The sequence below is a fragment of the Ursus americanus genome, chromosome 12 (genome assembly GCF_024610735.1).
Source record: "Ursus americanus isolate L20-20 chromosome 12, mUrsAme1.1.p, whole genome shotgun sequence".
NCBI lineage: Eukaryota > Metazoa > Chordata > Mammalia > Carnivora > Ursidae > Ursus > Ursus americanus.
The window spans coordinates 19,352,781-19,363,851 of NC_142138.1; the positions used below are offsets into that span (position 1 = coordinate 19,352,781).

At 38.0% G+C, this 11,071-nt stretch overlaps 1 pseudogene; it reads left to right on the forward strand.

Moving 5' to 3' along the window:
- The first annotated feature begins 1,987 nt into the window (after nt 1-1,987).
- On the forward strand, nt 1,988-2,311 carry LOC123794990 (large ribosomal subunit protein P1 pseudogene; annotated as a pseudogene).
- Nucleotides 2,312-11,071: the final 8,760 nt, after the last annotated feature.

Below are 11,071 nucleotides of genomic sequence, written 5' to 3' on the forward strand. Positions count from 1 at the left end.
TATACCTTCTTAAGCTTTACACCATTTCTCCTCCACGAGAAATTAAGTTATTTTCACATGATCAAAAAAATTCATGACACACAATTAAAAATGAACAAGAGTCACATTTTATAAGGCAGCAGTTACATTCATGTGGCACCAGTGTAATTGAAAGACAGAAGACATTTCGTTCGTTAGTAACACAGAATTTCTTCCAGTGGGTTTCCTAGAGCTCATTAGATATTCCCTGGCTGATTCTCCTAAGTAATTAGATTTTAACAGGATTTTCAACAGATCAGAGCAATCTCTGTGGGTGCCAATAGAAGAGTCCCCCTCTGGCCTTACCAGCAGGGCAGAGCAGATAACATCCAGACTGGGAGTTAATAGGACAATTACTGGCCTCTTTTAAATGAGTTACATTAATGCACTTAAGCTAAATGGTTCTGCATATGATTAAATATTAACATCTGCAAAATATGAAAGCATGATATGCAATCAAGTTTTGTTGTTTTAATTTCCCCCAAAGAAAGACTTCAATTGTTTATATAAATGCCTTTAAATACTATGTATTAAACACTTTTAGGATATACTAATAGAAAGCCAGAAACTATTCTTCTCACTTAAGAGTCCTAAAATATATAGACTTTTAGGATGACACTTCTGGCTATGATGGAGTAACTAAAAAAATAGACAAATATATGAAATAGTAGTTTTCAGACACTGAACAACAGGCAGTGCAGGGCAATGATCCCTGAGAGAAGGGAAAATAAAAGAAGTTGTCTCCCTGAGTTGAGAGACAGAGCTGAGATTTTGGGGAAGCCAAGGTGGCTAGAATTCACAGGACAGAGTACCCAGGAGGAGACAGTACCAGGGTACCAAGGAAGAGAGTTCTGTAGATCTCCAGAGGGTACCCTCCAAGTCTCATGCTGAGTGCTGATTAGCACATGCACAAGAGGAAACTATTCAAGGCTGAAAAAAGAATCACTGGAAAAAGAGCAGGTGGAACAATTGTCAGAGCTCACACAGGGCAAGGAATATTCTCACAGCCAGAGTTAAAAACAAAACAGAGCAAACACCTTATAATACACAAGGCAACAGGTAGAGAACCCAGAAGGATATTGTCTCAATAGTAGGGGCAAATTAGCTCTAGACTAAAAGTTACTCTGGTGCCACTTACCAAAACTTAAAGACAAATCACAAAAGGATCAACCTATTTCCAAGTTATTTGAATGCCCAGAACAATGCTCAAAAATATTTATAGGAATACAAAAGAATCAAGCACTTAAACAACATAAAATTCACAATATCTAATACCCAAATTCATTGTCATGAAAAGAGCATGGACGATATAAAAATGACCAAAATCAAATTTCTAAAGATGAAAAATACACTGGATAGGATTAAGCGTAGTTTGACATTACAGACTGAAAAAAAAAAATGGACAGTGAGATGTGGGACAACTTCAAGCAGCTTAATACATGAGTAATTGGGAGTCCTAGGAGAGGAGAGGGAAGAAGGGATGAGAAAAACTATTTGAAGAAATAATGACCAAAAATTTTCCAATTTTGATGGAAATTATATACCCCCCAAAAACGAAGCTATACCAAGGTTCATCATAAATCAAGTAGCCTAAAATGTACTCTCAAATGCATTGTAGATACATTTTAAATGTCTCTAGCAGAAACCAAGTAACATTGGTCCAGACCTGACCCAAAGTCAGTCTCATGCTTGGTTCCTATAACATTGGCTCATAAGATTTTCTAAGAGTAATTTTCAATCTAATGCAAATAGTCGATATTGCCACTAAGTATGAGAAATATTTCAGAAGTACTATAATGAGTTTTATTCTTTACTTACTTTATAAAGAAATGTTTCCTTCCTTTCCTCAGCTGCCACTAAGGAGCTGGGTCCTGCCCAGGAGGCTAAGACCCAGTAGGGCTGAGGCTCTCCATTTATCCACTCTGCCAACACCTCGCCTGGCAGTGCCTGCTCAGCACTCACCTGCACCATGGCTTCTGTCTTGGAGCTCACCTGCATCTACTCAGCCCTCATCCTGTAGGATGGTGAAGTGCCAGTCACAGAGACTAAGATCAATGCCCTCATTAAAGCAGCCAGTGTAAATGTTGAACCTTTCTGGCCAGGCTTGTTTGCAAAGGCCCTGGCCAGTGTGAACATCAGGAGGCTCATCTGCAATGTAGGGGCTGGTGGATCTGTACCCGCAGGAGGTTCTGCTCCCCCCACCACTGCTGCCCCAGCTGAGAAGAAAGTGGAAGCCAAGAAAGAAGAATCAGAGGAGTGTGATGATGACACGGGCTTTGGACTTTTTGACTAAACCTCTTCTGTAACCTGTTCAATAAAAAGCTGAACTCTTAAACTATAAATAGGGGTGCCTGCGTGGCTCAGTCTGTTGAGCAGTGAACTCTTGGTTTCCGCTCAGATCATGATCTAAGGGTTGTGAGATCCAGCGGCCATGGAGCTCCAGGGTTGAGGGGAGTTGGCTTGGAGAATCGCTCTCCCCTGCCCAAATAAATAAATCAATCTTTAAAAAAAATACAAATAAAAATAAATGGTTCCTATTCTTATTATCATTATAAGGTTACCTAGCTTTATACTCCAAAACATTACTACAAAATATCAAATTAGGCCCCAGCAAGTGCAGAGGCAGGAGCCTGAACCAGATAAGTGCTGGTAAGCACTGCCTCTGCCCTTTAATTGGCTTTTATTCACTTGGATAAAATAGGGCACAGGATCAGTAAGAGAATCTTCCCATTCACCAGGTCCTTACAAAATCACCATGACCTTCGTGACAAATTCAGGTCTTCATTATCCAGAGAGAAGTGGGGCCTATGTGCACAGAGGGTACTTACAAAGAGATGTTTACCAGCTGTTCCTTTTTCTTCCCAGAGAATCAAGCTAGAGGCTTAGGTTATATTAGGAGGAAAAACTTCCTGACATTAGGATGGATTAAAAATACAAACAGTGGAACGTTTCTTGAAGTTGTAAACTTCAAGTTCTATTCTGACTACATAATATGGATATATTTCCAGTAAAATATGACATACACCTGACCTATCTTTTCTATAAGTCCGGTTGATGGTTGAAATGGTACTTGAATTGTTTAGGCTGAGCCACAAGCTCCATACCAACTCTCAAACAGCAAAGCTTGGTGCATGTCTGCAGGCCCCAAAATGTGGTTACATTCAGATAGCCTTTTTGTGTTGAATTTTACCTCCCTGTTTCTGTTTGTTCGTCCACAAGTTTATTTCTGTAATTCTATTCTCCCTCATGGAGTTTTCAAATGTCTGTGTTTTGCTTTATGTACTCAAAGTATTCCAGAGATTTCAGGTTGAAACAGAATTTTTTTCAATCTTAATTACACCTTAAGGGGATTTGGAAAACTTGTTATCTAAAAGAATTCTTTGGGGTGCCTGGGTGGCTCAGATGGTTAAGCACCTGCCTTCGGCTCAGTCATGATCTCCAGCCCCACGGCAGGGTTCCCAGCTGAGCAGGGAGTCTGCTTCTCCCTCTCTCTCTCTCCCCCTTCTTGTGCTCTGTCTCTCTCCCTCTCAAATGAATAAATAAAATATTTTTAAAAATGAAATAAAATAATTCTTTGAGTGTATTGATCATTTTCTGAACTTTTTGTCTAAATCTGATTTTATACATCAAATTTACTTAACACTAGGTACACAAAAATAAATATCTCACAAAGATACATAAAGAGAAGAAGTCAATCAATTTTAGAAAATGTGTTGAATCACCCTGACGAAAGAAATTATATTAGTCATACTGAGACCCACAGGAAAATCAGTATTTGCAAAGACATCAAATAAATCAAACAATTGGCCTAAATGAATTGTAATGGACGCTAGTTTCCCTTTTCTTACCCCTTTTGTGAGATTTTTCAGGCCTGTTTTACACTTGAAATACTTTGGTAGTAAGCATATTTATGGTTGGTTGAGTGGACATTTAACTATGTTCTGTTAAAATAGAGGGTTGATGTAAGAAAAGACAAGAGTAGTACACATGAAGGAGGACAAAGGGTAATATTCCCGTGGCTAACTGCATGATTTTTAAAGTACCAGAAAGCAGAACTAAAATCTATGAGTTGAAGTTGCAGGAAGATAATTAGTCCCAATACAACATTAAACTTTCTAACTTTCTAACTTCTTAAACTTTCTAGAGATCAAAGATCAAGTGTCCTATCACTCTAAGTGTGCAACCATTGACCATTTCACAGAATTTTGCAGACTGAATTCAAGTATTCTGTAGAAGATTAGACAACATTTAAAGACCTAATCTTTAAGTCTTTCTAAACATTCAGGTGATCTGATTCTATGATCCTAAATGCTTTGGTGTTCATACTAGGAATTTCCTTTGCCTTAATTTCTCCATAGGATGACTGTAATGCCTGTCCCTTTATTGTATATAGGAAATATTGGACTATAAGGAGACCTAGGGAGTTCTGGTTCTATCACTAATTTGTTGGGTAACTTTGAACAAATCATTTTTATTTCTTGGTTTTGGTTTTGTCATCTGCAAGTGTAGCCTGGGGGCTCTAAACACGTCTCAAGAGTTCATTCTATTTTATAGACTTTACTTTCCCAAGTCTCTGAATCTTACCTGTATATCAGCCTAGAGACTTGCTAGAATAACCAGCCAAAATTCTGTTTCTGGCATTCAGAAAAATGTAACATCTCTGACATTATAATTCCATGTTGTTGATGTGGAAAATCGTACAGTCAAAACTGACTTTTAGGCACTTGATGTAATGAGCACTGGGTGTTATATGCAACTGATGAATCACTAAATTCTACCTCTGAAACTAAGAAACCAAAAAATAAACAAAAAAAACCTGACTTCTACATGTTTGCTTCAACCATACTCATTCATAGTGGCCAGTCATAAAGAAAGATTCTTGAAATTTCGCTAGTTATCAATGAATGACCTCCACACTCCAGCTCCAACATTCAGCTTGCAGATTGTATTACCAAACATTTTTACATCCCTGATAAGAATCAGATTGCCCCTGGGGCTCCTGGGTGGCTCAGTCGTTAAGCGTCTGCCTTAGGCTCAGGGCGTGATCCCGGCATTCTGGGACCCAGCCCCACATCAGGCTCCTCCACTGGGAGCCTGCTTCTTCCTCTCCCACTCCCCCTGCTTGTGTTCCTTCTCTCGCTGGTTGTCTCTCTCTCTGTCAAATAAATAAATAAAATCTTAAATAAAAAAAAAAGATACTGTTGTGTAGATATTATCAAAAAAATAAAAAAATCAGATCGCCCCTGCTCCCAAAGTAACTCTGTGCTACAATCCTAAGAAAGAGCAAGTAAATGAACTCTGAGTTCAAATTAAAAATGTTTTGCCATTACAATATTTAAAAATATTAGTTGTACCATTTACTGCTGCGTCTAAAATAAATACAGAGAGAATATTACCAAGAGACATGTTAAATGAATCACTCTGAGAAATATGCTAAATACAGGACAGAAAAATGACTAATTCTTTTCTTACAGCAACTCATCAAAATTGACTGTCTGATCATTTGCATACCCCAAACTCTAAGCTAAATTCAGAAGCAATCTCATTAAAATGAGAAAACTCACCCATCAGCCTTATATTCTCTGTCCAGTGTTGACATTATGATACTCTTTTGCAGCACAATGAGAGATGGGTCTTTATAGATTTCTTCTCTTAATCGTTCATTCATTTGATCCAAGAACTCTACTTCAAAAACAATCAAAATAAAACTGAACTCTTATTTCCTGCCATAGGATTGGTTGGTTGTGAAATCTAGTTGCTGAATGTTTGAAGTCATTATGGAAAAATTGACGTTTCTTATTGTGCAATGCCTACTTCATGCTGTTCTCTACCTCCAGAAGATGTTTTCTTTTTCTTTTCTTTTTTTTTTAAGTAAGCTCTACACCCAGTGTGGGGCTTGAACTCACAACCCTGAGATCTAGAGTTGCATGCTCCACTGACTGAGCCAGCCAGAAACCCCCAAAAGATATTTTTTAAAGGGGTGAGATCACCAATATAACTCACCTTTCCTATCTACCAACCAGAAATACTCAGGTAAGAAAAAAAGAACGATGGATGGCTAAATAACAAGAAAAGCCTACCCTTAGTAATTATTAGATTCAGAAATAAATTAAAATAATGGTGTTTGTATGGCACTTTAAACACTTTAGAATTAATGCCTATGATTTTACTTGATGTACTGTTAACCTTTTAAGGTTACATAAGGCATGAACTCCCATTCATAGGAAGGGAAAATGAAACAGAAATCACTTGCCTGGTCACTCAATGAGCTTTCTGTGGACTGAATTGTGCCTCACCCCCCAATTCATATTGAAGCCCAAATCCCCAATGTGACTGCATTTGGAGACAGAGCCTATAAGAAAGTAATTAAAGATTAAAGGAAGTCATAAGGATGGGTCCCAGATATGAAAGGATTAGTATTCTTGCAAGGAGAGAGCTCGCTTACTGTCTCTAAATGCACACAAAGAGGAGGTTAGGTGAGCATACAGCAAGATAGAAGCTGCTTACAAGCCAGGAAGAGTCCTCACCAGACACCAACCATGCTGAAACTCTAATATGGGATTTCTAGCCTCCTGATCGCCAAGAAAATAAGTATCTGCTGTTTAAGCTACTCAATCTATAGTATTTTGTTATGGTAGCCCAAACTAAGAGCTAATGATCATGAAACTTCTCCTAGAACCAAAGTCTTTTGACTCTTTTTCTTGTGCTATGTCAGAATAGCAGGGTGGTCAGCATTGAAGTACTGAGAATGATCATTTAATTCCCAAGCAAATTTCCCTGAACTTATAATTGTGACCACCCTGAAAGCTGCTACATCTTCACCTTCCACCAAATAACAGAAGTATTGTTGTCATGAAGATACACCCTAGAGGGGAAAATGGAAGAATCATCATAAATGTGTGACAAATCCTATGGATTTCTCTCTAGCAATAAACTTTTAAACTATTCCTTAAAACACACACACACACACACACACACACACACACACACACACACACACACACTTATTATTGGGGAATGATTTTCTTATGCTTAATGTTTCCTTCCCATGAAGATAGCTAAGCCCTCTCTCCACCATCACATATTCAAACCTAACTGGTACATTTTGTAAAGAATAAATAGGCATGCTCCAATTGGCTCAACTCTTTTTTTCTCCTTAGATGAGCTTGTCCAGCAAAAGCCAAATTCTTTGCTCTTCCATGTTAAAAATCTCACTTCAGCAGTCCTTCCACATAAAGAAGCCCAAGACCCAGTAGATAAGTGTATCTGAAGTCAGGATATTGTTAGAAAATTTGGCTCCCACGCTAAGCCAACTTAGCCAACTTTATTATCAGTAATAAAGGTGGTATTTTGGCTCCAGTGCTTACTCTTAAATTTTAAAGTTTTCTTGAATTATTCAGAAAGAGGAAAAGCAATGTGTTATTTAATGCAAGTCTTTTCAGAGACCACCAGCATAACTGCAGGACAAACCTTTGTATTCTATTATCTCTACCATTTGAGAGGCCAGGAGAAAACACGTACCTTAATGGAGGTGGAATTATCCTTGCAATGACTGCAGTAAATGTTTGTTGAAGGGGAAAAAAATGGAAAGAGAAGATATACCATATATACCCAGTTTTAATGGAAAGCCTATTTCTGCCATATACATTAGAGAAATTGTTCAAGAACAGTTCATCCATGTGAAAATATTAGCACTGTAATTCTGCCAAGGTCAGTAAGACCTAGTGATTTGCTGAGATATCACCTTCATTTCGCCAGGTAAATAAAGGCTCCTTTTTCAGTATGTCCTATCCAAGAAGGTACTCCATAGCAACAGTTAAATTATGAATACAGCACATATGTTCCATACCATATCATTTACGGCACAATTTAGCATAGACATAATGCTTTGTAACAAACTACAATACCATTCACAAAATGCATTTAAATAGCATAATTTAGTTCATTAAATTCAGTCATTTACAGTAAATCAAAATCACCATAGGAATTGAAGAGAGTACACAGTTGTTTGTTTGAATAGTTAAGCTAGGTAAGTCAATTTCTTTTTGAAGGTCAAGGACAGAGTTGTTTCCACTTTCTGTTATAAAAAAGATACAGCTGGTGTCAAAAGATAATTTAATGTCACCTCAAAATGATCAACCCTCTTTTTTTTCTCCCCTCTGTCTCTCTCTCCTGGTTGCATATCATATCACCGCCACTCCTGAAATATATCCAACTCCCGAAAACATTTTATATACTAGTTAACTAGAATGAGTCTGCAAACTTTACAAAATCTAAAATGTACAAATTTCTTCAAATTTTTACTGAACTTTGTATATTTGGCCCTGAGAAACGTTCAAACACTGGATCACAGTACATGTAATCATCCGTTTATCTGTTTTTCATATCACATTATAAGTCCCATATGGGTAGGAGCCTCGTCAACCATACTTAGATTTCTACAACCTAGCACAGTGTTTGAGTGTAAATTCCTTGAAAGCAAGGATTGGTTATTTATTAGTGTTATTCCTCATGACCCTTGCCATAATGCTTCACACATACTCAGTAAATATTTGTTGTTTTAAAAATCTTTTTGGGGGCGCCTGGGTGGCTCAGTCATTAAGCATCTGCCTTCAGCTCTGGTCATGATCCCAGGATCCTGGGATCGAGCCCCACATTGGGCTCCCTGCTCAGAGGGAAGCCTGCTTCTCCCACTCCCACTCCCCCTGCTTGCATTCCCTCTCTCGCTGTCCCTTTCTGTCAAATGAATAAATAAAATCTTTAAAAAAAAAACTTTTTGGGGGTGCCTCATTGGTTCAGTCAGAAGTACATGTGACTCTTGATCTCAGGGTCATGAGTTCAAGCTCTATGTTGGGCATAGAGAATACTCAAAAAAATAAAAATAAAAAATAAATAAAAATCTTTTTGGAGGGGCTTACTTCAAGATATATTTTGTGAGCACACAAATTCAGTATATTTTTATTGTCTAAGTAAAGTAGTGCCTAGAATTACAAAGACTAAGAAAAGGCAGCCTTCAGAATTTAACACAAATTATTTGACCTGATCTCCTTGTTTCACTGTCTGGTGCATTCCAAGCAGAACCATAATCCAAGTGGACACAATTATGTCTTCACCTTACATAAGTCTTTTTCTTAGCCTTTGCGTGAAATGCTTTCACCACAGACTCAGTAATAACCAACAGTATGAGGATTTAAGCTCTGGCACAGCTGCTTTAAAGTCAACACTATCTAGGCAGCATTCATACACTCAGCATTTATCCAGACATTTGACAATTTTATGTGTGCCTTGCACTAGGCACTGTGTTAAACGCAGAGGATATAGACTCAAGACCTGAACTCTGTTTTCAAGCTGCTTAGAATCTAGTCAGGCACACAGTCAACAGTGCAGTGTCTAAGATAAGCACAAAATACTCAGAGAAAGAGCACGATATCCTTATAATAAGATATCAATTCCCTTTACTTGGCACTACCCACCCATATAAAGAACTGATTTCCATTCTCAGCACATTTTGAGAGGGCCAGTGATACACTGGAGGAAGTCTCAAAGAGAGCTGCCAGGTGGAAGGATTGCCTTCTCACATTTCCTCCCCTCAGGTTACCTCTTCCCTTCCTTAAAGAGGAAGGAGAATGGGAAAGACTGTTGGAAGTTCAAGGGGAAATATTTTCTTTTTTTTTTTAATTGAAAATAACTGTTCTTGAAAGTATCTGAGTATTGCTGGGGTGGGTATTCCTGGTTTGAGGAACCATGTCCAAGTCCATTACCATGAACAGCATCTAATTGTATTAACCCCCTTTGTTGAGAGTATCAGTAGCTCCACAGAACCCAAGCAATAAAAGTACAAACTCCTTACACTACATTAAAGATCTCAGTCATCTGGCTTCAGTCTTGTCCCTTTTCATAACAGAGACTGCTAACTTCCTAATCCATTTCCCCCTCTTCTATTAGTAATAAAAATCTTAGCTGGAAACAAGGCCACCCAGAAAAAAAAGATGATGTTTCCCAGTTTCCCCTACAGCTAGGTGTGGCCATGTGACTAAATTCAGGCTAATGGTATGCAAGTAGAAATGTCAGGTTGCAACTTCTGAGAACCTTAAGAGACAAAGGATGCCTACTCATCCTGCCAATTGGGACATGAATGTCATGACTAAATTTTCATCCTAGACTTTGATGACAAGGGCTAACCCTAGGGATGGTGAAGCAGAAAGCTGGTTAGGAAGTGGGTCCTTGATGACTTTGTGGAGTCATCATACCAGTCCTGGATTGCCCACCTCCAGGTTTTTAACTGAAAGGGATATTATTTTCTATCTTATTTTAGCCACTAAATTCAGCCACTGTTGGCAGACTCTGTTATCTGCAATCTCCCTTTCCCCCAGATCCTTCCCTAGTAGCCTACTATAAGCCAGGCACTGTGCTAAGTCATTATCTTATTGAATCCTCACAAATACTCTATTAGGTAGCCACTATTATTAGTTCCATTTTACAGATGAAGAAACAGACTTAGAAAGATGAATCTATTTGCTAATAAGAAGCCAAGTTTTTGAGCCCAGGCAGATTGTCCCCAGAGGCTATGCTCTTAATCTCTATGCTATATTACCTGCCTTAGACTGAACTACTTTCCCTATTCCATGTCTTTACTCATATTCTTCCCTTGGTACCTAAAATGACTTTCTGACTTCCTTATATCCTTTCCTTTCTAAATGCCCCTTCCAAATGAAGACTCTGATATAGAAGAGAAATAAATCCCTCCTCAAATGAGTCCACTGTACTTTGACCATGCCTCTACTACATTACTTTGTGTATCCTGCCTTGCAATCTCATTAGTGGTGTTATATGCCAGTTTTCCTCAATATATTTTAGGTTCCTTGAGGACAAGAAACATATTTTAATAAAAAGGCCCTCAAGCTTCAAAAAAAAAAAAAAACATATTTTATTTGTTCTTGTATTTTCCCAATACCTAACAGTGAAATTCAATTGATGTTATTTAATTTGCTAAAAAAAAAAAAAAGTTCTCATTGAAAGATATGAGTTTTTGATTAACCTTATAAATGAAAGA